The sequence below is a fragment of the Callithrix jacchus genome, chromosome 21 (genome assembly GCF_049354715.1).
Source record: "Callithrix jacchus isolate 240 chromosome 21, calJac240_pri, whole genome shotgun sequence".
Classification (NCBI taxonomy): domain Eukaryota; kingdom Metazoa; phylum Chordata; class Mammalia; order Primates; family Cebidae; genus Callithrix; species Callithrix jacchus.
In genome coordinates this window covers 4,833,919-4,860,195 of record NC_133522.1, presented here as the reverse complement: position 1 = coordinate 4,860,195, position 26,277 = coordinate 4,833,919, and the positions used below count along the sequence as shown (strand labels likewise).

Sequence of the window (26,277 nt, the reverse complement as noted above, 5' to 3'; positions counted from 1 at the left end):
ACCCTGCAGCAAGTTTTCTCTGAGCGAGTCTTATGCTCAGTGAAGTTTCAGATTTGTTACCTGAAATGATGGGCTACGTCAGGGTTCCTGCACGCATCTGTTTCGGACACACCGGATTTATCTCTGCTGTTGGAAAGGGCATTGAACGTCTTCTGGCCTCTGTTGTTTGGGTTAGTTCCAATCTCACTCCTGACTCTGCCTTTCATCTCCCCTTGGAGGACTCACGAACACCTCAGAGATGCCCTTCAAGCCTACTCTTCCCTCTGTCTTTCCGCTTTCCGTGACTGGCATTGCACCTGACAGCTGCCAGAACCAGAAATTGGGAGGTACTCCTGACTTCTGCGCTTTCCCGCTGTATTCATTCACTCATGAGCTCCTGCTTGCTCTGCCTTCTAAATATCCACATTCCACTCACTTCTCAATAGTACCAGTGTCAGTAGCCTTCCTCTGCCCACATAATCTCTCACTGAAATTATTACAACTGTAATTTTCATGTTTCCCGTCTCTATTAAAATCCTACTGTAACTGAGTACCCTCATTTTTCTAAGAGAGAGTCTTATTTTTTAAATGAATTTGTTCTTCTCTCTTTCCTTGTTCTTTCCTGTTTTCCACTTCTTTCTTAGCTCTTTAGAAATGCAATTATAACCTTTACTTTCTCTTCACCAGGCACTGCCCACATGGACAGCTTACCTAATTATAGTCTGACTTAGAAGTTCCAGAGATGAAACTCTGTCTCCCCAGGAGATTCTCTCAATTGACATTAGTCAATTTGCATCCTAAAGTATGCTCCTGATGGAACTCTCTCCCACCTGGAGAGTATCTCAGATAATGGCCGCTTTAAAACCTGCCACTACCTATGATGATGCCAGCTGGACCACCTGGCAGATAAGGCACCAAAGTGGGTCACATGGGCCCCGCGTCTGCCTGCTTCCTCCCCTGCATGCCATTCATGGCCAGTTCCCCTTTAAAAGCCCCTGCATTCTGCCCCCAGAGCAAAGCGTTACCCTGAAAGGCGGAGACGGAACCTGCACTTCGGATACACCATGCATTCTTCTTCTAAGGTGTTAATTTAATTCTCTCACCTTGAGTAAAAGCTTTCAATAGTTCTCATTTGCTTTTACTTTAAAATAAAAATCCCTTCCTGTGGCTCAGAATGTCCTGCATAATCTAATCATTGCCTATTTCTCTGATTTGTTTCTTTCTACGCGTAGCCTCACACTTTATCATGGTCCTATTAAAGGCTCTGTTTCCGTATTGTTTCTTGCCTGGGTTTTATGTAGAGCCCTTTTCTTCTTGGAGTCCTGTTCTCCATCCTCTTTCACCTGATCATTTCTACACTATATTTAGGTCTCACTTCCTCTGGAATGGCTGTCTTCCCGCCTCTGGGTTGTGGGTACAGCATCACAGCAGTGTCCCAAACAAGGGGGAAGAAGGGGTGGTGTCAGCCAGATCTATTCTGACATTTTCTCGCTTTCATAGTGTTTTTCAGAATTGGGGTCAAATAGCCACCTGTAGCCGCAAGGAGTATAGGAATAAAAGCATCTTTCAAAGGAAATGAGATATCAAGTTCAGTTCAAACCGATCCTGATTCATCACTCAGACTAAACAAATGGTGGTTGAGACCGTAGCTGGCATCTGTTATCAAGAAAGAAGGGGAAATGGCGTAAGGGGAGGCAATCAGCAGCGTTTACTGGGCTTTCCCTTGCAGACTGACAGCACAGGGAGTTGCCTAGCTGGCCTACTCCCTCCCCTAGCTCTATTTGTGCACACACCCCCTCCCTGAGCTCAGGGCTGTTCCAAAGTGAGAAGTAAATGCCCTCAGGGGTCTCTCAGTGAAGCTTAATATCTTGGCAACTTGTGTCTGCTGCCTGCTAAGGGAGCCTCTTGCTACTTTGCATTCTACTTGTTTCTGGAGCTGAAGAAACATGGCTTAAAAGGATTAATTTGGCTGGTGCTCCAGAGAATTTGGAAGGTAAACAACTGTTTCTTTTTTGTCAATATGGCAATTAAGAATGTCGAGATTAAAGAAAGAAAAGTAAATGCAGCTTTTATTTCTACAGTAGACTGATAGGCTAGCGAGTCATTGAATAGGCAATAAGCCCTGGAAGAGTCTGGCTTAACAAATCCAGTTCAGGGATAAAATTCTCTCTTCCCTCAACTACCTTGCGTCGCAAATACCTGAACTCTACACAGACAGAAGCTTGACAATTTAGAATCTGAATTTTGTGTTCATCGATTGCAGTGTAAAATGTTTTTATGCTGGAGACGCAAATCTGCATGAAAATCTGGTTTCAAATAAAGCTGATTTATTTTTTCTGTAGCCAGAAGTATTACTTTTTGTTTTATGATGACCAAGGAAAATATAAATATATATACACATTATTAATGTAAATGATCTAATGGAAGTATTAGTGGGTGATACAAAATCATATTCTCACTGAGGGAATACTAGATTCAGCTATCGATTTCCCTATTAGTGACCTTGGAAAATTGCTTAATCTTTCTGAGACTGTTTCTCTCTTCTTTAAACAGCAATGGCAATGCCTCCATCTCCACTGGGTTGTTGGGTACTCTCTTACACTTCATTGTACCCACTATGACCAACTTAGTGCCAGACATGTGATAAATATTCAGTAAATACTTATTTCGTAAAATATAGAATCAAAAAGCAAGTGACATATGTATGTAAAAGTATTGTAAATTACTAAACGAGTATCATTATTGTCAAGAACAAAATTTTGATAAATTGAGTTTTTAAGCTGTAATTGGCTTTTATTAGCAATTCGTGAACCAGGCAGTATTCAGTCCACAGAGTAGAAGCAGCTCTGCCAGGAGTGGCTGAAAGATTGGCTTTGAAAGGCAGATTTAGCAGTAAAACAAAACAAATAAAAACAAGCAGAACAGGATGGAAAGTGGATTGGTTGTCCTCAGGCGCTTTCCTTGTGGGGGTTAAAGCCGAGGGGACTTCCCTGTAATGCCTGCTCAGATTTACCCATCCTATTTTGTTTGGTTGCTGTGAATCTCCCATTATTTTTTCTTTGAAAACCACCCTGTTTGGGAATTTGGCTCTCATCTTTTTCCTAATTTCTAAGAAGGTCTGATTCATACAAATAAACATTTTAGTTCTCAGATAAGTAATATGAAACTTTATCATGAGTGACTCCATTTTGAGCCTACTATCTTTTCATTAACCTTGTTATTCTCTTCCATGGTATGGAAATACATTTTATCTATAAACTCTTTGGATCATTTAAAAAGCAACTTTATCATCAGAGCTTTCTTCAAAGACCACTCCACTGGGAAGGAGTAGCATTTGAGGAACTGTGGTTTTTATTATCCGTCATTAGCTAAATCAATCAGAAATTTAACTTGCTAAAGGGAGGACATGAAGAAGAGAACACATTTATTAAAACCTAATTTCAGAGCAAGATTAGGATGGAGGTTTTCTCAACTATGTCAGTTTCCGAAAGACTTGGGATAATGTGGCCCTTGAGGCACTACGGGCAGTACCCCTGAGAAAAAGGTGTCATTGCACTTGCTGACTCTTCAGCTGAGAATTACAGAACATCCCCTTCTCATTACAGATCTAATCTTCCATACCAGTAATCGTACATGGTTAAACCTATAGGAAAACTGGAGTAGGGATGAGGAGGATGGGAGAACTTAAAGAGGAAAAAGGGACATTTTGTTCAGGGGATTTTATGCTCTACAATTCCTTTCAAAAAGTCAGTAGAAAAGAGAGAACCTTAAAATGCAAGCTTTATTTTAGCAGTAACTGTTACTTCTCTCAGTTGCTTTTTCAGAGCAAAAACAGCCAAATTTAATTGACAACAAGTATAAAGATACTGTAATGAGGACTCTGAATGACTATAAAGAGGTCTGATAATAACCAAATTGTTAATTTTTTAATCCATAATTAACTTACTAATTTTCACAAAAGAGTTACAGTCAACATTGTAAACAAGGATAAATGCTATCATCCAGAGAAAATGGCTTGTGCATAGAAATGAAAATGGATAACATTTTGAAGTACTGTCTACTTTAGTTTTCCTTCATGATAATTGTCTTTTAACTGTGCACCGTTCATGATTAAACTAGGAATAAATGTGAGATCTATTGCCTTAGCGGGAAAAACAACATCAACAACAGCAACAAAATAAACTCCAAAGAGAGTCAGATTCTTGACTTTATAGCTCCTAAGTAGGCTTTTGTAATATTCAATTCGGGATATTCATCTGAAAGCTGAGAATGTTTGAATACTAAAAGCCAGACACTGTTGAGACATAAGAGGCTTGTAATGGAATGGCAGAAGTTGGTCTTGAATATTCTCACTCCAAACAGAATTTATACCAAGAACCACAGGGTTGGGAGGAAATAAAGAGTGAGCTCGTTTCTTTACTCTAAGGGAAATAAAAGTACAACTAGTTGAACTGAGGGAGACAGTTGAATTTGATGTGACTGGGATTCAGATGCTGATGGAACCTTGAAAGCGGCCATTGCCGTACGTCCCTGAGCAGCTAAAGTTATTCTCATAGACCTGTATGTGCCAGCTTTGGTTTTTGTTTTTATTATGTGCCTTAAAATAGCAGGTTGCACGTGGTGGCTCACGCCTGTACTCCCAGCACTTTAGGAGGCCGAGGCGGGAGGATCATGAGGACAAGAGATCCAGACCATCCTGGCCAACATGGTGAAACCCTGTCCTACTAAAAATACAAAAAAAAAAAAAATAGCTGGGCATAGTGGCGCGTGTCTGTAGTCCCAGCTACTCGGGAGGCTGAGGCAGGAGAATTGCTTGAACCCGGGAGGCAGAGGTTGCAGTGAGCCGAGGTCGCGCCACTGCACTCCAGCCTGGCGCCTGGTGACAGAGCAAGACTCTGTCTCAAAAATAAAAAGAAAACAAAAAACACTATTATCAAACAAACAAACAAAAAAATCACTCAAAATTTCACCACCAACAATATATATTTCAATGCTTATTCTACTAGTCATTTCATTAATGCATGCTCATTTCTATTTATGTCTGTTTCTGTATCTGTAGCTGTATCCGTATTTTTACCTACACCTGAAATTCAACTTTTCATCTGTAGCTAGATCTGTAGCTATAGCTGTACTTATATCTATATTGAAAAGTAGTATGTCCTAGGAAATTCCAGGAATGTAGTGACAGATGGAAAACAAAAATAAAAAATCCATGGAGTTAATATTTATAATGAAAATAGGTCATAAAGTATTTCTTTGAACCTCAAAATGTAAGCAGACAGAAATATGGCACTATAGCCACAAAATCTGCACTATACTAACATCTGCATTAGAAAAAACATGAAGCGGCCGGGCGCGGTGGCTCACGCCTGTAATCCCAGCACTTTGGGAGGCCGAGGCGGGTGGATCACGATTCATCTTCCTGGCAGAGATTCATTTAAGAGACTCGTAAGTACCTGACTTTTTACCCCCGCCTCTTAGGAGCAAGGGGATCTCGAAAGAGCTGTGTGTATTTTTTTTTTTAAAGGATTAGGTACCAATTTTTAACAGTGGCTGAGATCCAATAGTCTCTTGTTAATCTTTGCAGGATATTCCCTGGTAGAAGAGCTCAGTTTTAGAGCTTAATATTTTTCTTAAAACAACAGTCCTTGCTATTTTAATCTGTCAGTCCCTGGAGCAAAAGAGCATGGCTGAGCATCCAATGTTACATTTTCTATATCTTATCATATAACTGAAGCTTCTTTTCTGAACCTAATAGAACTTTCTTTCTGTGTATGGGAGGCCTGCAGTTCTTCCTAGTCTTCTTTTTTATCTTCCTGTTTTCATTCCTTTTATCAGATCCAGCATTATATATTAAACAAGCTAATTAGTTAAAAGGTATTTCAGGAATATATTAGCATGTATAGAAAGTCAAGAAGGTGCATTGGAGATTTATTCAGCACCTACAGTTTATACGAAGAAAGAGAAAAGTGAGATTAGTGAAGTTACGTCCTTTCAATGTTCACACAGCAAGTTCACAGCTGATATTTTTTCGTATCTCTCCTCGGGTTGTAGATTAGTTTACATTGGAATTCTTGGGACAACAATGAAAACAATTCCCTGGTTTAATAATGGCTCCAAAAGGACTAAGTTACCAATACAAATCCTCTAAAGTTGTATGCAGAAAATACATATTGCTGTTTGCATAAGTGGTTTTCTAGAAGCACGAATATGATGCTAAATAAATTGAAACTTATTTTAATATCGTTACACTGATATTTATTCTATAATATACTCATGTTTGCTTGGCACTACTAATATTGTATGTACTTAGAAACACTTGAAAAACAGAGTTTAGAGAGAGCTTTAATTAAAATAGTAATGAGCACTTGATTACCAAAATTATTTTAATCATAAGAAAATATCATCCTTCTTCCTGCTGTCTCAGCACCCTTGCTGTGCTCATAGACTGTCTCTTGGAAAGGTGGTCTTTTCTCATCTTGATGGCATATGCTGCCATGGTTTTCCCCAAACATCCTGTGGGACCTTTTGTTCTGTCCCCTTTGGTCCCTCCTATTTTGCTTTTAACTTAAATTTAGCAAATTCCAAGTGTTTTCCTTATTTCTTTTAATGTCTATCCCCATACTCTGTTTTGTCTCATATTTTCCCAACTTCAATCATCTCTGTTTACATGATTTCAAGTGCTACACTTTCAGCTTCAGTATTTTTCCAGCTACTGATACTGCCTGTTAATTACCTTCACTTGGATGTTTGCTGGTGTTGTACTGGAGTGAGCACAGAAAGTCAATACCAAGACAAAAGTATGCCAAACTGCAGGGTCCTTATTGCCAGCGGCCATGGAGGACTTGTGTCTCTCCAACCCGTGGCCCCAAAAGGAGGGTGTCAAGACCTTTTATGCCAGTAAATCACCTTGGGGGTGAGGGTGGGGGATGGGGGTGAGGGGCTTCAGACATTCCATAAAACGCCTCCGGGGCTGAGATGAGGGTGAGGGGCTCCAGACATTCTGAGGGCCAGGGGACTTTGGATATTCCTATTGTTACTTATGTGGTTTACAGAAGTCAAGATATGTGTTAGTTTACACACTGCCTGGGTAGGGTGGAAATTACAGACCTTAGTCACAGGGGCCTAGACGGCGAGAGTCTGGACTGCTTGCTAGACGGCGTGGGTCTGGACCGCTTGCCTGTCACATTTACGGTTACAGAGAACAGTTTCAACAGAAAGCCAAGGTATGGTTGAGGAGTGCAGTTTGACGGGGCTTTTTCCATGTCGCAGCTGGTATAGCAAGTTCAATATGGCTATTTCAGGACTCACTGTCTGCTCAGCACCCTGCAGTTCACTCGCCCTCCTTATTCTCCGCTTTCTGCGCAATGCCACATTTCTCTCAGCGACTTCTCTTTAGTTGCTCAGGCTCAACACCAGGCATATTTTTTCCTTATATCAATTCCTTATGCTGACCTTCAAAGAGTTATTTCCATGGTCTGAATGTTTACGTCCCCCGAAATTCATCTGTTGTAACCTAATCTCCAAGGTGATTGTCTTACGAGGTGATTATTTCATGAGGGTTGATTCCTTACAAATGGGATTAGTGCCCTTATAAAAGAAAACTGAGGAGCTGGATTTTACCGTGTGAGGATACATAAAAAGTGCCATCTATGAAAATAGGGCCTCACCAGACATGAAACCTGCCGGCACCTTAATGCTGGACTTCCTGGCCTCCAGAACTGTGAGCAATAGATTTTTGTTGTTTACGAATTACTTAGTCAAAGGTATGTTGTTGTAACAGACTAATTCTCAAGTCTTGACAGATTTCACTACTGAAATGTTTACTCGTTTACCCTCAGTCTTGCAATACTCTTTTAAATCTTAATTTATGTCTTCATTAACTCTTTATAGACCTCCAAAAGAGTTACCTGTTAGTTTCCCTACTTTGGAAAGTCTTAGCAAATTGCCCTGTAATCACATGTGATGTTAATCTGCTGAAAACATAGCCTCAGATCACAGGCTCAAAGGCTTCCCGTGGTCCCTACTGATTTACAACAGTTTTCACCAAAACGTAGTTTTTTCTGGGAGATGGCTTCACACTGCATTGCCATTGCTTTTTCTTTCACGTTTCAACAAGTACTCTACCCAAGTGCTTCTCATACTTAAAGTGCATACAAATCAAATGCAGGTCAGTCACTGTCCTTCCATTCTGTGCTGTTCCCTGTCTGCAGTACCTTGCAGTTTTCATACAATACATCTCCATTCATTATAAACCAAAGGCATCTCACAGTCAGCCTATCCATAACATCTCATGTATATGAATTTTATATTTTCCAAATTCCCAAACATCCATACATATATTCAGTTTAAAAAAAAATATATTGTATTGAACTTTAGGTTCTGGGGTGCATGTGCAGAACACGTCGGATTGTTGCATAGGTACATACATGACAATGTGGTTTGCTGCCTCCATCCCTGTCACCTGTATCTGGCATTTCTCCCCATGTTATCTCTCTGTAACTCTCTACCCCCCACACTGTCCCTCCCCTAGTCCCTCCCAACAGACCCCAGTGTGTGATGCTCCCATCCCTGTGTCCATGTGTTCTCGTTGTTCAACACCTGCCTGTGACTGAGAACATGCGGTGTTTGATTTTTCTGTTCTTGTGTCAGTTTGCTGAGAATGATGGTTTCCAGATTCATCCATGTCCCTATAAAGGACACAAACTCATCATTTTTTATGGCTGTACAGTATTCCATGGTGTATATGTGCCACATTTTCCTTGTCCAGTCTATCATGGATGGGCATTTAGGTTGGTTCCAGGTCTTTGCTATTGTAAACAGTGCCGCAATGAACATACCTGTGCATGTGTCTTTATAATAGAACAATTTATAATCCTTCAGATATATACCCAGTAATGGGATAGCTGGGTCAAATGGAATTTGACATACATTCTTTATAGCACTTAAACTATATTACCTGCCATGATAGTTTCTCAAATAGAATGTAAAAGTTTTGAGGAAAAGAACTATACTTCACTCCGTATCCCCCATAGATCTTGCATAATACGTCACATGCAGTAGGTGGTGCTTAGTAACTTGTTTAAATTATTCTGCATGGTTGAGCCACACTGATAAACCTAGCAAACAGATTTCAGTTCATAATTGATGTTTGTGAAACTTCCTGGACACTGGAAAAGCTTAGATTCTCTTTAGCAGTGGCTTTTTGCGTAAATTCCAAATATCAAACTCTGCTCTATTGTGAAAACTATTTCGGATGTCAAGTCAACTTAGCGTTTGAAACTAAAAGGGAAAATGCTAAGTATCAATGCAAATAAACAAGGTTAAATCTTTTACTTTTTTTCCCCAAGAAACCTAACCTGATAAAAATAAGGAGTAGGAGGATGTTACTGCAGCTGGACGGGATTATTTTACCGATTTGTTCCACTTACTGTTTGAAGAAGGCCATGTGTTCTCAATGAGGTGAGAGCCACACGTGCTGTCCCAGTTTGCTGCCACTCAAGCAGAGGGACAATTGTGTCCATTGCTAAGATGTGGGAATTGCCAGAGGTGTAGACTTCAGTGAAAAAACGCCCCTGGGGTTCGCATTCAGCCATTCGCATTTCTTGTGCTGTTAATATATTCCAAGCAATGTGTTATGAATTCAGAACTGAAAGTCATAATCTTTTTCCTATAATCAGCTAAAAATCTAGTGGGAGAGACATAAAAATAAATCATCACTAATAAAACAATGTGACAAGTAGTGGTTAATAGGGAAACTACAGAGTCTAAAAGAATACGTAGGACATGTTTGGTAGAACAGCCGGGAGAGGACGTTTCAAACTGAGTAGGGTTTCTGAGAGAAAAAGCAGTGTTTCTTTCTTTTTCTTTTTCTTTTTTAATTATTACGCCCCTAAGGAAACATTTCAGAGCCTCTTTATAAACACTAGCACTTGTTCCCAATAAAATGTCAATGCCCTAGATATATTGAATGTCCCTTTACCTATGGTGTCCTGTTGAAGAGGTATAAACCTCTGTAATAGCCACAGATTTTTCATCCTCTAACAAGCAACTGTTATGTGTTTGTGGCAACATGACCCCCGCTGAGAATGCTTGACGTCGTAGCACTAGCATGCCTAGATCTTGTCAACTAATTTCATTCCCCTAGGGTCAATTTTGGCAACTTTTTTGTGCCAGAGTGACCTCACATTGTTTTCCCTTCCTTGATCTCAGCTACTAAAACAAAATCTTATTCTGGTTTAAAGATTGCAACACACTGGCATTTGGGGTCACCCTTCTGCCTTTAGGAGGCTGAGATACGGCTGCAAGTTCGAGTTTGTCGCTCACTCTGGGAGTATGACTCTGCTCAGTGCTGTCTGGAAGGGTCCCAGACTGCTTTCAGTTCACACTGCTTTGCCAATTCCAGGAAGTTGCCCATGTCCAAGTTGGCTTCTACAGCCTAGGTAACAGGAAGGAACACACAAGTAGGGAGATGGCCCTGTGACAGCCACCTCTTGAGGGAGGTGTCTAGAGAGCTGCTGCATTGCGCTGAGACTCACGCACATTGGCCAGGATTTAGTCACAGGCCCATACCTGGCTGCCCAGGAGGTTTACTACTGTCATCTTCCTTCTGGTGGCCCTATGCCCAACTGAAATGGAAGAATGACGGACCGGATACTGGAGCACTACTAGTGCTTTTGTTAGTTTTCTTGCTAAAAATGTTTGCTTTAAAGAAATTATTTTTGCTAGACAAATTGTAACATTTACTGAAATCAAAATAAAATATATTAAAATGATCCACAGTCTAACACATAACAAATTAAAAAGCTTTCATAGTTTTTCCACCATAGAATTCTTATCTAGGTCTGATTTTTGTGTTGTTACAATTAGCAGTCAGATATAATTGTTACTTTTTCTCTTTGTTTATAAACAGTACTCCAGGTTGTTATATAATCCTCACAATTTTAAGGGCTTTAGATATGCTGCAGTAAACGTTTCCATGCATATTAACTTTCCCTCGTTTAGGATGATTTTCTCTATCTTTCTAGCAAAAGTAGGGTAATTGGGATCAAGGTTATTATCATTTTACACATCTTGAAACACAAGAAAAAAATATTTTTCCAATAGGCACCTTCCGATTTTGTCAGTTTGTTTTATTAGTGATTATTTTTCATCACTTTTATTAGTTTGATATGACAGTGTCTGCTTGATTATCAAATATTCTTATTTTTATGGAATTACAAAGCCACATTACTCTTATTTCAATGTGTTCTTTTGATAACTGGCAGAACTGAACATTTATAAATATACAAATATGTATAAACATTATTTTACTAACTTTAATTCTGATTATTCACATACTCTTTTCTGGTGTTAGTATTATTTTAAATACTAATTTGCATAAGCTTTCTCTACAATATAGATATGGTCTTTGGAATGTAAAATTTGCTACAGAATGTGTCTAAATCTGTTTCCTAGCTATTATAAAATCATTATTATATCATTCTGCTGATCTTCCTTTCCTCATATTCTCTGTCAAAACGCATTCTTCAGGAAATAAAAAATTAAAAGACTGGTTAAAATACACGTCAAACACCAATGTAAAGCAAATGTTAGCTCAAACATTGTTTAACCAAGGAAATGTTTATTTTAATAAACTTTCCTCTCTGATTAGTTTTCTCTTGAACGCTGCTAAAATAAATGCAGACACACAAAATCAACGTTCAGGATTTTCTAACTATTTGCTGCGACTGTGTGGTTTCATCCATTTGAAACTAGAAGAACATAGTGCTGTTCACACTCCACTGGAGGAAACACAATTTCACAGTTTGGTTCCCAGCGCTGCCTCGTAGGGCTGTGATCGTAATATGTTTCTGGCTCTGGACATGCAAGCACAAGTCTCTCACTTTAGCTTCTCAATGGGGAAGGAGAGAAACACTAGAGGAAACAGCAATTAGATCAATATATAATAACACAAAAGCTGTAGAATGGTTCCCCATACTCATCCGCATGCTACCGAAGTAGTCTGACTCTTTCCCACTGGAACAATGATTTATTTTTTTGGGAAGACTGGTTCAGATTTGTACAAGTTGAAACCAGGAAGCAGCCTGAGAAACTAAGGAGCTGCACAGTCTGTATGTAGAGCATTATTAGCTGGGGTCTTTTGTTTTTAACTAGAAGAAATGACCAAATCCAAGAATTAAATCGGCCATGAGATTTTTGCTGGAAAAATTTTTATTGATAAGATCTAAAAGATCTATTACTAAGAATTGTTATGAGAATAAACTAGTTTAAAGCACATTATCTCATCACATGCTGGATACTGGGCATTACTATTTCTGTTTTTGTGAAACTGAAAAAAAAACAAAAACAGGAAGTGTTTTTGAGCCACCAGGCTTTGGCGTGTGCTCCCCAGTGCTGTGGAGACACATGGCATTAGATTCCTTCCTGACACAGCTTTCTGCTAGGGACAATATGACATATGAGAAAATGACCTGGCTTTGAGGTCAGCTAAATCTGAGGACACACTGCAGCTCATTCACACACTTCTGTGTCCCTGGGTAAGTTTATTAACCTTTCTGTCTCTTCCTATTATAAGATTCTAAAAAAGTGATATAGATACTTACCTTGCAAGGAAGGTGAGAAGATCCATAATAATCTACGTAGAACATCCACTGTACGGGCTGTGATGACTTGAGAATTCAGTAACTGGTAGTTGCCACTCTTCTCTTGAATCCAATTTATCCTAATACTTGTTTTTCCTGAATATGTATGGCAAATATTTCTTAATTTTGTTTGCACGTCCATGACCATCTTTTTCTATGCCCATAGAAGACACAGTTAATTGATTATGGTGCTGTATTCTACCATGTTTAGATAGTTTTTGAATCTAATTATCTTATAAATTTGCTAAGGAAGATACTGTAATATTTTTTTTTTGCAAGTATTATAATTTCCAGTACACATTGCATACAAGAAAAGACCTATTCATTGAATGATTTATCCGGGATTTCACCATGTTGACCAGGATGGTCTCGATCTCTTGACCTTGTGATCCACCCGCCTCGGCCTCCCAAAGTGCTGGGATTACAGGTGTGAGCCACTGAGCCCGGCCTTCTGTTATTCTTCATTTGAGAGAACCCACATACTGAGTGACTAGCGAAGAAATCTCCCTTTAGGATTGAAAGGCAAGGCATTAAATTCAGGGCAATCTCTTTATCGATGTGGTAGGCAGAATTCTGATACGATCCTCGAAATTTCCCATACCCTGGAGTACATGTCCTGTACTAGCCACTCTCCTCCCGTGGTAATAGAATGAATGTCACTCCCGTGTTTAGGTTCCATGAGATGACAAAGGTGAGGGAATATTGCTATGTTGCTGGTAGAGTTAACACTGCAAACAAGGTGACATGGAAACTATCCTGGGTAGGCTTGACCTTAACTGTCAAGCCATCAGAAGAGCCTGAGGTCTTCCTGACGACGGAGAGACTTGAAGCAGCAGTGATGGTCTCTTCTTGGCCTTAAGAACTGTTAAGAAGAATTGTTCTCTTCTTCTGCCATTGTGTGAAGAGGGCACTGCAGAAGGAACAGGAGGTGGCTTTTAGAAGCTAGAACGACACATGGCTGACAGCCAGCAATAGAGCAGCAATCTTTATAGATGCTGCTCTATAAATATCGTTTTAAATATCTTTATAAATATTGTTTAAATGTCTTTATAAATATAGTTTTATAGGTGGAAGGAAAAAATCTGGCCAATAACCAGTGAGCTTGAAAGATGACCCTGAGTCTCAGCCGAGAGCATAGTCCCGGGCAGCACTTTGCTTTCACTCCCTTAGACCCTGAGACAATGATACAATTAACCAGTGTCCAGATTCATCAAATCTGTGCCATAACACATTTGCGTAATTCTGAACCTCTTCGTAATGATTTGTTATACAGCATGGAAAACAAACACTCTTGGCTAAGAAAAAAATCAAATCCCTTATTTTTTTTCTTCCATAAAGAAAAACAGTACTTGTTTTTCTTGTTTTTTTTTTTTGAGATGGAGTCTCACTCGGTCACCCAGGCTGCAGTGCAGTGGTGCGATCTCGGCTCACTGCAACCCCCGCCTTTTGGGTTCAAACGATTCTCCTGCTTCAGCCTCCTGAGTAGCTGGGACTACAGGTGCGTTCCACTATGCCCAGCTAATTTTTTGTATTTTCAGTAGAGACAGGGTTTCACTGCCTTAGCCAGGATGGTCTCCAGCTCCTGACCCTGAGATCTGCTCGCCTCGGCCTCCTTAAGTGCTGAGATTACAGGCGTGAGCCACTGCGCCTGGCCTTCTTGTATTTCTTAAAGCCAATTATTTTACTTAGAGGTGTTTTATCAATTAAATTATTTATTTATTTAAAATGGAATCAGAATCTTTATTACAAATGACCTTTAAGAACACACGAAGAAAAGATAGTCACGTAGAAAAGGTTCTTCCCCCTGCCAATATAAACGTTGTATTTTATTTTAAATTTGGGGATACAGGCACAGGGCATATAGGTTTGTTACATAGGTAAACATATGCCACGGTGGTTTGCTGCACCTATCAACCCCTCACCTAGGCCCTGAATGCATTAGCTGTTTATCCTGATGCTCTTCCTCCTCCACCCCCAAACCCAAAAGGCCCTGGTGTGTGTTTTCCCGCTCGCTGTGTCCATGGTGTTCTCATTTTCAGCTCCCACTTATAAGAGAGAACATGTGCTGTTTGGTTTTCTGTTCCTGCATTAGTTTGCTGAGGATAATGGCTTCCAGCTCCATCCACGTCTCAGCAAAGGACATGATCTCGTTCCTTTATATGGCTGCATAGTGCTCCATGGTGTATATGTACCATATTTTCTTTATTAGTCTATCGTTGATGAGCATTTGGATTGATCCCAGGTCTTTGCTTTTGTGAATAGTGCTGCAGTGAACATACTGGCGCATGTATCTTTATAATACAATGATTTATACTCCTTTGGGTATATACCCAGTAATGAGATTGCTGGGTCAAATGACATTGCTGGTTCTCAGTCCTTCAGGAATCGCCACACTGTCTTCCACAATGGTTGAAGTAATTTATATTCTCACCAACAATGTAAAAGTGTTCCTATTTCTCCACAGTCCTGCCTGTGTCTGTTGTGTCTTTACTTTTTAATAATTGTCATTCTGACTGGCATGGGATGGTATCCCATTGTGATGTTGATTTGCATTTCTCTAATCAGTGATGTTGAGCTTGTTTTTTTAAATATGTTTGTTGGCTACATAAATGTCTTCTTTTGAGAAGTATATGTTAATGCCCTTTGCCCACATTTTAATGAAATTGTTTTTTTCCTCTAAATGTATTGAAATTCCTTTGCAGATTCTGGATATTAGACCTGTGTCAGAAGGCTAGATTAAAAAAATGCTCTCTCATTCTGTAGGTTGTCTGTTCATTCTGATGGTAGTTTCTTTTGCTGTGCCAAAGCTCTTTAGTTTAATTAGATCCCATTTGTCATTTTTTGCTTTTGTTGCAATTGCGTTTGGCAGTTGCGTCATAGAATCTCTGCCCATGCCTGCGTCCTAAATGATATCACCTGCATTTTCTTCTGGGGTTTTTATAGCTTCGGGTTTTACATTTGTCTTTAATCCATCCTGAGGTAATTTTTGTGTTAAGTGTTAAAAAGGGGTCCAGTTTCAGTTTTCTGCATATGGCTAGCCAGTTTTTCCAGCAGCATTTATTAAATGGGGAGTATTTTCCCCATTGCTTGTTTTTATTAGAATTGTCAGAGATCAGATATGTGGGGGTGTGTGGCCTTCCTTCTGGGTTATTTATTCTGTCTGATTGGTCTGTGTGTCTGTTTGTACCAGAATCACGTGGTTTTGGTTACTGTAGCCTGGTGTATGGTTTCATGTCCGGCAGGGTGATGCCTCCAGCTTTGTTCTTTTTGCTTAGGATTGCCTTGGCTATTAGGGCTTCTTTTTTGTACCATATGAATTTTAAAGTTTTTTCTAATTCTGTGGAGAATTTCCATGGCAGTTTAATGGAAATAGCAATGAATCTATACATTACTGTGAGCAACGTGGCCATTCTCATGATGTCGATTCTTCCTCTCCACGAGTATGAAATATTTTTCTATTTGTTTGTGTCTTCTCCAATTTCCTTGAGCAATGGTTTGTAGTTCCCCTTGTAGAGGTTCTTGCTGTCTTCCTAGGTATTTTGTTCTCTTCGGAGTAATTGTGAATGAGAGTTTATTCATGATTTGGCTCTTTTTGTCTTTTGTTGGTGTATAGAAATGCTTGTGACTTTTTCATTGGTTTTGTATCCTGAGACTTTGCTGAAGTTGCTTTTCAGCTTAAGAAGCTTTTGGGCTGAGACTATGGGATTTTCTAGATATAGGTTCATGTCACCTTTCTACGGATAGTTTTGCTTTCTCTTTTTCTATTTCAATGCCCTTTATTATTGTTCTTGCCTGATTGCCCTGGCCAGGAGTTTCAAAGCCATGTTAAATAGGAAGGGGAAAAGAGTTCATCTTTCTCCTTCACGTGTTTTCAAGGGGAATTCTTCCAGCTTTTGTCGATTCAGTATGATGTTGACTGTGATTTATCACAGATGGCTCTCAGTATTTTGAGACATGTCTCTTCAATACCTAGTTTATTGAGAGTTTTTAGCATGAAAGGATGTTAAATATTATTGAAAGCTTTTATCTGCATCTATTGAGTAATCTATTGAGTAATCAGGTGGTTTTTGCTTTAGTTCTGTTTATGCGCTGAATCACATTGATTGATTTGCATATGTTGGACCAGAAATATGCTGGACCTTGCATCCCAGAAATAAAGTGTACTTGATTTTAGAGAAGCTCTTTGATGTGCACCTGAATTCAGTTTGCTGGTATTTTGTTTGGGATTTTTGCATGAAAGTTCATCAAGGATATTGGCCTGAGGTTTTCTTGTTTTGTTGTATCTCTGCCAGGTTTTGGTATTAGGATGATTCTGGACTCATAGAATGAGTTAGAATAATTCTCACTCAATTTTTTTTCAAGTAGTTTAAGCAGGAATGGTCAATTCTTAATTGTACATCTGGTAGAATTCAGCTGTGAATCCGTCTGGTCTTGGGGTGTTTTGGTTGATATGCTGTTTATTACTGATTCAATGTTAGAGCTTGTTACCGGTCTGTTCAGGAATTCAGTTTCTTCCTGGCTTAGTCTTGGGAGGGTGCTTATTGTCCACTTTTCCTAGATTTTCTAGTTTGTGAGCAGAGAGGTGTTCACAATACTCTGTGATGGTAGTTTGCATTCATGTGCAGTCAGTGGTAATATTCCCCTTGTCTTTTCTGATTGTGTTTCTTGCTATTTATTAGTCTAGCTATTAGTCTATTTTATTAATTTTTTCAACAAAAGCAGTTCCTGAATACACTGATCTCTTGAATAGTTTTTCTGTGTCTTGATTTCCTTCAGTTTAGCTCTGATTTTGGTTATTTCTTGTCTTCTGCTAGGCAGGGATCTGTTTCTTATTGAAAACTTTTATCTGCATCTGTTGAGGAATCAGGCGGTTTTTGTCTTTAGTTTTGTTTGCTCTTATTTCTCTAGTTATTTTAGTGGTGTGGTTAGGTTGTCAACTTGAGGTCGTTCTAACTTTTTAATGTGGGCATTTAGTGCTATAAATTTTGTTCTTTTTTTTTTTTTAGACATAGTATTGCTCTGTTGCCAGGTACCAGGCTGGAGTGCAGTGGCGTGATCTCGGCTCACTGCAACCTCCGCCTCCTGGGTGCAAGCAGTTCTCCTGCCTCAGCCTTCTGAGTAGTTGAAATTACAGTCATGTGCCACCATGCCCAGCTAATCTTTGTATTTTTAGTAGAGACAGGTTTTCACAATGTTGGCCAGGCTGGTCTCGAACTCCTGACCTCAGATGATCTGCCTACCTAGGCCAAATTTTGTTCTTAATACTGCCTTAGATGTGTCCCAGAGATTATCGTATGTTGTATCATTGTCCTTAGTAGTTTAAATAACTTCTCGATTTCTGCCTGCATTTTAATTATTTACCCCAAAGTCATTCAGGAGCAGGTTATTCAATTTTCATGTAATTGTATAATTTTTAGTGACTTTCTTAGTCTTGATTCCTAATTTGATTGTGCTGTGCTCCGAGCGATTGTTTGTTATAATTTTAGTTATTTTGGATTTTCTGGGGAGTGTTTTACTTTCTATTACGTGATCAGTTTTAGAGTATGTGACATGTGGTGATGAGAAGCATGGGTATTCTGCCCACTGGAAGGCAGAGGTGAGGAAGCTGTACAGGCATGATGAGGGAGCACCTTCTGGAGACTGTGCATAGTCATGCTAGAGGTGGTATTGGCTCAGGTGCTGGCTGACTTGGGTCTTCTCTGTTCCCTGCAAGCAGGAGTGATTGTTCAAAGAGGGAGAGGGTCTGCTATTCTCCATGCAGTGTTAGTGCAAGGGCAGGTCGCTAGGAAAGTCAGAATTTGCTGGCTCTGTGCCTATCAAGACTCAGTCTGCAGTGATGGTCACAGCAGTGGAGGTATGGCTGGACTTCACTTGTGTGCACTGTTGGGCTAGGTAAGCAAAACCCACCTGTTCAGACAATCAGCAGCAGAGCGATGTGTGCTGGGAGGCAACGGGTGATCTGGTGCACACCAGGAGAGACCACCTCACCACTGGGGCCACCTCACTGGGGCGCTCCATCAGTCAGGCGCGATCTGCCAGTGCAGAAGCTATCTTCATGTTCAGTTTATGTGTGTGCTTTACAATATAATTCAATTCATCTATATTAACTTAAAAAGACGACATATATGTTAGCTAAAGAAATAGATAATTAAAACCATTATTTCGATGAGCAAAGCAGAGCAAGTGATCATGTGAGGCAAAATGTTTTATATTTGAATTGAAATGAAAAATATTTATGTATATATATTACTTTTGAATTTTGTGTCGGTTTGGAGAAACATTATATTTTTAATTAAACTGTAATCCCTAGAGTTAGTTTTGAGGTTCCTCTACTGCATCTCATGCTTATCTCTCTGCTAAACTTTCCATATAACCCGTTATGAAGTTCTATGGTTTCTTTCTCCTCAGTGTCTATACTTCTCATTCTTTCTTTTCTTTGTCTTTGTCTTTTTCTCCAAGACAGCCCTTCATTCCAATATCGTAACAAGTCTTCTCTTCAATTAAATGCCCCACATTTAAAGATTAATTGTGCATTTATCTTTAAATTGTTCAAAGCATTATAATATTTTCCACTGATGTATAAAAAGGGTCTTCTGCTTACTCAAGTGCTTCTGCAATATGGCTTCCTACCATGTCATTAGCAACATGTCAACTTCCTCTTTCCAGGAACCCAAAAGAAACTCAAATCCACAATACAGCCAAACACATCCTCTCCTCTCCAACCTTTGCCTTTTTATTGTGGTTTCTGCTTGGTTTTCATTTTCAAATTCATTCTTTCAAAATCTTATGCAAATATCAGGGTCCTATTAATCAAGCATCAGAGTCTCATTCATCAAGCATCAGGGTCCTGTTCAAAAAGCATTTACTTCAGGAAGCAGTCCTTGATCTCCCCTACCTATGTGAAGTCACACCTCTGAATCCTCCTATATCACTTACATCCTGATCATTAATATACATATTTGTAGGGTTATCTTATTAACAATCTTGTCCTATCCTGACACTGTATCATCTCAAGAATAAATTTTCTTCTGTATAATTTCATTCTCCACATTGCCTAATTTTGCATCTTACAATGCTTTTTACTAGTTTTTCCTATGTATTTGAAAACTAAATTGAATTTTTATTTTTTGACAGACAATAAGAAAGCATTTCACTTATAAAAGGAAGCATATAGTTGAGATAAGTAGAAGTCAAAGAGGTATTTATATGATCAAATATATTAAGAAAATTTGTTGTTCTAGTTTTTAACGTACCAGAGTTCTATTTTAGATTCTTTTTCTTTTTTAAATCTTTTCTTCCTTACGTTCTTTCATTTTTTCTGTCTATGTATTTATATTGACACAGTGTGACTATTTCTACTCCCTGATATCAAAGATTTCTTTCTCTATGTGATTTTTCTCTAGGGTTAGGCAGAGTGATTTAGAATAAACCAAATTTGACATGAATCCTTAACACATTTCTACAAATGTCAAAGTTTTAAATTGTGTGTAGAATTTATAAAATCTTGACTTACTGTTGGATTCTGCTTTGAGCAACAAAACATACCATACTAAAAATTGAGTTCATCTGCAGAACACAAAGTAATGTCAAAAAATACTACTCAGAATATCACTTCCTCAGAAATATCTGAATATATTCAACATACCTATCTATAAAACAGCAAACTTCTAAGCTGTGGAAGTGAACAACATTGGTATTAGCAGTGACTTCCCTGTGGGAAGAAGGGTGGCAGTGTAAGGGCAGGGTAAATTCTGTATAAAGTCTATATATGTTTGGAAGTATTTGGGCAGAGTAAACTCCGTATAAAGTCTATGTATGTTTGGAAGCACATGGGCAGGGTAAACTCCGTATAAAGTCTATATATGTTTGGAAGTACTTGGGCAGGGTAAACTCCGTATAAAGTCTATGTATGTTTGGAAGTACTTGGGCAGGGTAAACTCCGTATAAAGTCTATATATGTTTGGAAGTACTTGGGCAGGGTAAACTCCGTATAAAGTCTATATATGTTTGGAAGTATTTGGGCAGGGTAAACTCCGTATAAAGTCTATATATGTTTGGAAGTACTTGGGCAGGGTAAACTCCGTATGAAGTCTATATATGTTTGGAAGCATTTCAGTGGCTATTCTTTCAGGGAGTTGTTTCATTTATGGATTTTTTGGTGATTTTGCACAAAATCACCTGGTTACATTTAATTTTCACATTTTCAGAAGAATGCTGCTCAGTTTGGGTATGTTCACTTCTTTTGAAACACTGATGTTGAAAGCTACACGGAGAGCTTTTGAGAGGCCACAGGCTTGAGATTCTATTTTTAAATTTTCATGACAGCGTTCATGCACTCCTGAGCATGCTGGATCTACGTTTCTACTGAAGCATGTAATTGCCAGCAATGACTTAGCATCCGCCATGTAGTGCCAAGTAATGGTAATGGAGGCAATGTCAGAAAGAGAAGATTGGCAAGTTGGAAACAGTGAGATAGCTCAGACTCACGTGCTCTGGAAAACACTCTCACCATTGCTAGTAGCACAGAGAACTTTATTTACCAGAAATCCTTCTGTAATCTTTGAAGTCCCCTACATCAAAGAAAATAAAGGGGCTGCTTTTTTTTGTTTGGAAAAAGGACACATGGCATCATTGATTGAATGCCATACTCTTCCAGAACGATTTCTTACCTAACTTGTCATTTTATTTTACTGCCTCCACCATTTGGTTTGTTCCTTTGGATTAGAATATTATCTGTAGAAGATAACTCTCAAAACACATAGCTATGAGATGAAAGACCTGGGAATGGGGTTGAAGATGAACCTGTAATTTAGCTTTTGGGGTATACAGGAATCACCTGTAGGGACCATTAAAGTGACAGATTCCTGGAATCAGCCTGCAGAGATTCAAATTCAGTGGGTTTAGAATTAAGCTGAGCAATCTTCATTTTTCTGAAGCACTGAGACCTTGGACCAGATGGGAAAGAGATCACTCTAATTTGAAAAAAGCTATTTTTTAGCCTCTGCCTTAGTCCATTTGTGTTGTTATAAAGGAATACTTGAGACAGAGTAGCTTATAGGAAAAGAGGTTTATTTGTCTCACAGTTCTTTAGGTTGTACAAGAGGCACGGTGCCAGCATCTGCTTTTGTTCCGGCTTTTAGTCTGTTTCCACAGACAGTGAATGGTGAAGGGGAGTTGGTGTGTGTAGAGATCTCATGGCAAGAGAGCAAGAGGGGAAGCATTCCCCATTTCGCTTGGGGGAAATGTCAGGCTCTTTTTAACAGCCAGATCTCAAAGGGACGGAGGAACTAATAGAGCTACAGTGCGGACTCACTGATTACCATGAGAACAGCACCAAGCATTCATGATGGGTTCACCTTCAGGACCCAAACACCTCCCCTTTGTACCACCTCCGACACTGGGGATCAAATTTCAACATGAGATTTGAGGGGTCAAACAAATCAAACTATAGCAGCCTCTTTGCATTCCCAGTGTAAACTGTGGGCAAGCAGAATTCTAGAGTCTTTCAGGAGCATAATAGAACTGCAAAATTACAGATTCACTCATCTATAGAATCAGAATTTGCATTTTGACAAGATCGGCGGGTGGTTCCTAAGCACATGAGAATGTGAGAAGCTCCACTTCAGCAAACACACAGGCCTTAGTTCCTGCTGTGTCGTCAGTGAGATTAGCTGTTACATTGAATAGAGAAGGAGAGTAGGGTGTAGAAGAGTGAGTTTGGGTGGGAAGGCAAGCATTGGTTTGGAAGACGGTGGGGGAAGGTTTGAAGCAGTTTGGTGGAAACAATATGGGAACAGAACTAGGAAGCCACGCGAGGCGGATTTCCCAGTGATTACACGGGCCCTTCCACGCTGTATTAACAAGTGCTATCCTGTGTTTTTTCTCTTTAGTTTAAAACTATTTTATTTATGCAAAATGTGGCTGACAGCTGTAATTTCAGCACTTTGGAGGCCGAAGCAGGTGGATCGCTTGAGCTCAGGAGTTCGTGACCAGCCTGGGTAACATAGCAAATCCCAGCTGTTTCTATAAAAAAAAAAAAATACACACACAAAAATAGCTGGACATAGTGGCTTGAGCCCGTGGTCGCAGCTACTGGGGAGGCTGAGGCAAGAGAATCACTTGAGCCCAGAAGGTGGAGGTTGCAGTGAGTTGAGATCACACCACTGCACAACCTTGGATAGTGGGAGAGAAACTGTGTCTCAAACAACAACGACGAAAACAAAAACATAAACAAATATTCTATTTAAAGTCCTAGTATTTGATAAAACAGTAGAAAGAATACAGTTAATAATAATTTAATGCATTTTCAAAATAGCTACAAAAATATAATTGAATATTTCCAATAAAAAAAGATAAATGTTTGAGGTGATAGCCCAGTTACCCTGATTTGACCATTACGTGTGCATAGATATTTATTAAATATTACATGTATCTCCCAGATATTTAAACTATTATACATCAGTAAAGTTAAAGCACATAACAATATATTTATGTAACTCATTTATGCTTTGGATTCCACATGAAGCAGTTTTCATAAATTACTATTATGGGCTATTTATTGTGCTTTAGTAGTTGACTGCTAGAACAGATCGACGGTTTAAAACCCTCCCTGTGTTGAAAATGTGTACAGATTGAAACAGTCATAGTTATTGAATAATTCAAAAGGAGAATATCTGATATTCCTTAGGTAGCCGTGATCTTTAAGCTTGGCTACAGATGCATTTTTCCTAAGCCAAATGATCTCAATTAAGATTAAAGTTTCAAGCGAAACATAGGAGCTCTATTCTCTGAATGAGTCCTAAATGTGGTGAAATAAGTTCAGCTATTTTGAACATTTACCATGCAGAATAAGTTTTATGATAATAAATCACATAACCTAATGAATATATTTCTTGTCACTTAGCAAGATAACTGTTACCAGCTAAATACTAAAAGCTGTGTATTTAATTGACAAAAGCATGTTTATTACATTAGAAATACATAAAGTTACTCTGTAATGGGACTACCACACAGAGTTCTGTCTCATTAATTCCAAAGAGACATTGCGCAAGTTTTATGGTAATTTTGACAAATTAAATTTCTTAGTGTTTTAATTTAGATTTCATAATCTTCCTTGCCAAATAATTATGTAACTTCACAAATGCTAGCTTTGTAATAATTAATTGGTATTTAATTATCATATAACCAATAAAATTATAATCTCTATATGAAGTTTTATTTTGTTTAAAATAAATGCTCATTTTAATGTAAATTGTTTTTCGGATTAATATCAGTGACAGTTTTTCACATGAAACGGTAAACTTGGTTTACACTGTGAGCAAGAAAGTAATCATCTTTCAAAATCAGCAAAGAATCTAGGTTTCGTTCTTTCTGAAAATTGCCCTGATGTTGCCTTGTCATTTTAAAACATAAGTCTGTGTCACACACTTTGGTCCCTTGAAACTCTAAATACAATAATATTTTGATTTATGACATTACAATTAATGAGAAAAATATAAAAATAATGGAAAACTAAGAGGTGTAATTCTGGGTTCAGTGCACTAATCTAGATAATATTCTTGTCCCTTAATAAAAAGTGACAAGAATCACACATATTTATTTATATTTTATGTATTACTCTTCTCTAAATTTCCATAATGAAAAGAATCACCTAAGGTACTTGTTAAAAATACCACTTCCTGGGGCTTTCTCTGAAGATTCTGAGTTACTGGAATTGAAATGAGGCCTTGGAATTTGTATTTTTTTTCAAGGACCTAAACAATTAAAATCATCAAGGGAGGTTGGGAAATACTGTTCTCATATTAAGATCTAGAAAAAGAAATTTAGAATCACTAGTGCCTGAACAAGAATATATAGATCAGTTCTCTCAACCTTACTTGCATTTAAAAAATTGTGATGGTCAAGGCACACCTAGACCAATCAAACGTTGATTTCCAAAGTGGGATCCAAGTGTGAATGTGTAATTGGGAAGCTGCCTCAGAGAAGCATATAAAGTCAACCAAGTGGTTTCAGAGAATCTGAACAGACTTGAAAATGAAGGACCAGGAAAAGAAACATAAGATTAAAAATGCCTATTTTTCAAGGTGATAAAATTGCTACAGCCAGGGCTGCTGCTTGCTCACATAGTCCAGAGATTTACTGAATTAGGAATCCAAGGCAGTGGTTTGAAAACTTGACTATGCACAGAGTTATGTGGAGGGTTGGTTAAAACAGTTTGGTTGGTCCCAGCCCCAGCGTTTATAATTAGTAGGTCTGGGATGAGTCCCAAGATTGACATTTGTATTAAGTTCCAGGTGAAGCTGATGCTGCTGTTTCAGATAACACACTTTGAGAACAAACGTTCCAAGGGAAGGTACAGTAAAGATGAGATATATGGAACGGGCGTGGTGGGACTATATTGACTGGGTAAGGAGTTATTCTGATAGAACACCTCCACCTAAGATTACAATAAATATAGCCAATCCTAATGGAGTGCCTACTCTGCGTCAGGTCTTGTTCTAAGCATTCTAGACTCATTAAGTCATTTCACCTTTACAGTAACTGTACATGACAGACAGGGTATTATTGTTTGTATTTTATAGCTGCATAAGTTGAGGCGCAGGGAAGTTAAGCAATTGGTTCAAGGCAATGTGGATAGTAAATTGTAGAGCTGCAGGATGAGGGGTCTGGCTTCCAGGTCCACGCTGTTAACCACTGTTAGACTGAAGAAAGTGAACATGAATAGGCTTTATTCAAACAATAGATGTTTAGGTCTGCTTGTAGACCAGATATCTGGTCTGGACCAGAAATCAAAGTGGAAGTAAAAGGAAAAAGGATAGCCAGACAGGTACAATCTTATATATGTATTAGAGAAAGAAGAGGACCAATTTAAGAAGGAGTTTAAGATACTGTATTTCAGTTGGGCCTTCCTGAAAACGTGTGGGGATAATAAAGATACATAAACCATTAGGGGCATCCCACAATTGCAGGAAAAGGAATAGCATAATGTTCTCACTTATATGTGGGAGCTAAAGCCATTGATCACATGAAGGTGGAAAGCAGAACAGTGTGGTTACCAGAGGATGGAAAAGGAAGGAGGGAGAAGTGGATGAAGAGAGGTTGATTAATGGGTACAAAAATACAGCTACGTGAAAGGAATCATTTCTAGTGCTCCATAGCACAGCAAGGTGACACAGTTAACAATAATTTATTGTAGATTTCAAATAGCAAGAAAAGAGGATTTGGGATTCTCCCAACACAAAGAAATAAATAAATGGTTGAGGTGACAGATACTCTAACTACCTGATTTAATCATTACACATTATATGCAAGTATTAAAATATCACATATATTCTTAAAAGTGATTAGCACAGGCTGGGCGCAGCAGCTCACGCCTGTAATCCCAGCACTTTGGAAGGCTGAAGTGGGCAGATCACTTGAGGTCAAGAGTTCCAGACCAGCCTGGCCAACGTGGTGAAACTCCATCTCTACTAAAAAGACAAAAATTAGCCAGGCATGGTGCTGGGCGCCTGTAATACCAGCCTCTTGGAGGGATGAGGCAAATGAATCACTTGAACCGGGGACATGAGTTGCAGTGAGCTGCCATTATGCCACTGTACTCCAGTCTGGGTGACACAGCTAGACTCTGTCTCAAAAAATCAAAAAGATTAGGCAT

The 26,277-nt window shown here is 38.9% G+C and overlaps 1 long non-coding RNA gene across 1 annotated transcript in view; it reads left to right on the top strand.

Moving 5' to 3' along the window:
* The first annotated feature begins 1,787 nt into the window (after positions 1 to 1,787).
* The window catches only part of LOC144580691 (uncharacterized), a 55,471-nt gene continuing 30,981 nt past the window's right edge, over positions 1,788 to 26,277 (top strand). Inside the window, exon 1 of the long non-coding RNA XR_013530686.1 lies at positions 1,788 to 1,972. This is a non-coding gene — a long non-coding RNA (uncharacterized LOC144580691). The remainder of the gene's footprint in view (positions 1,973 to 26,277) is intronic.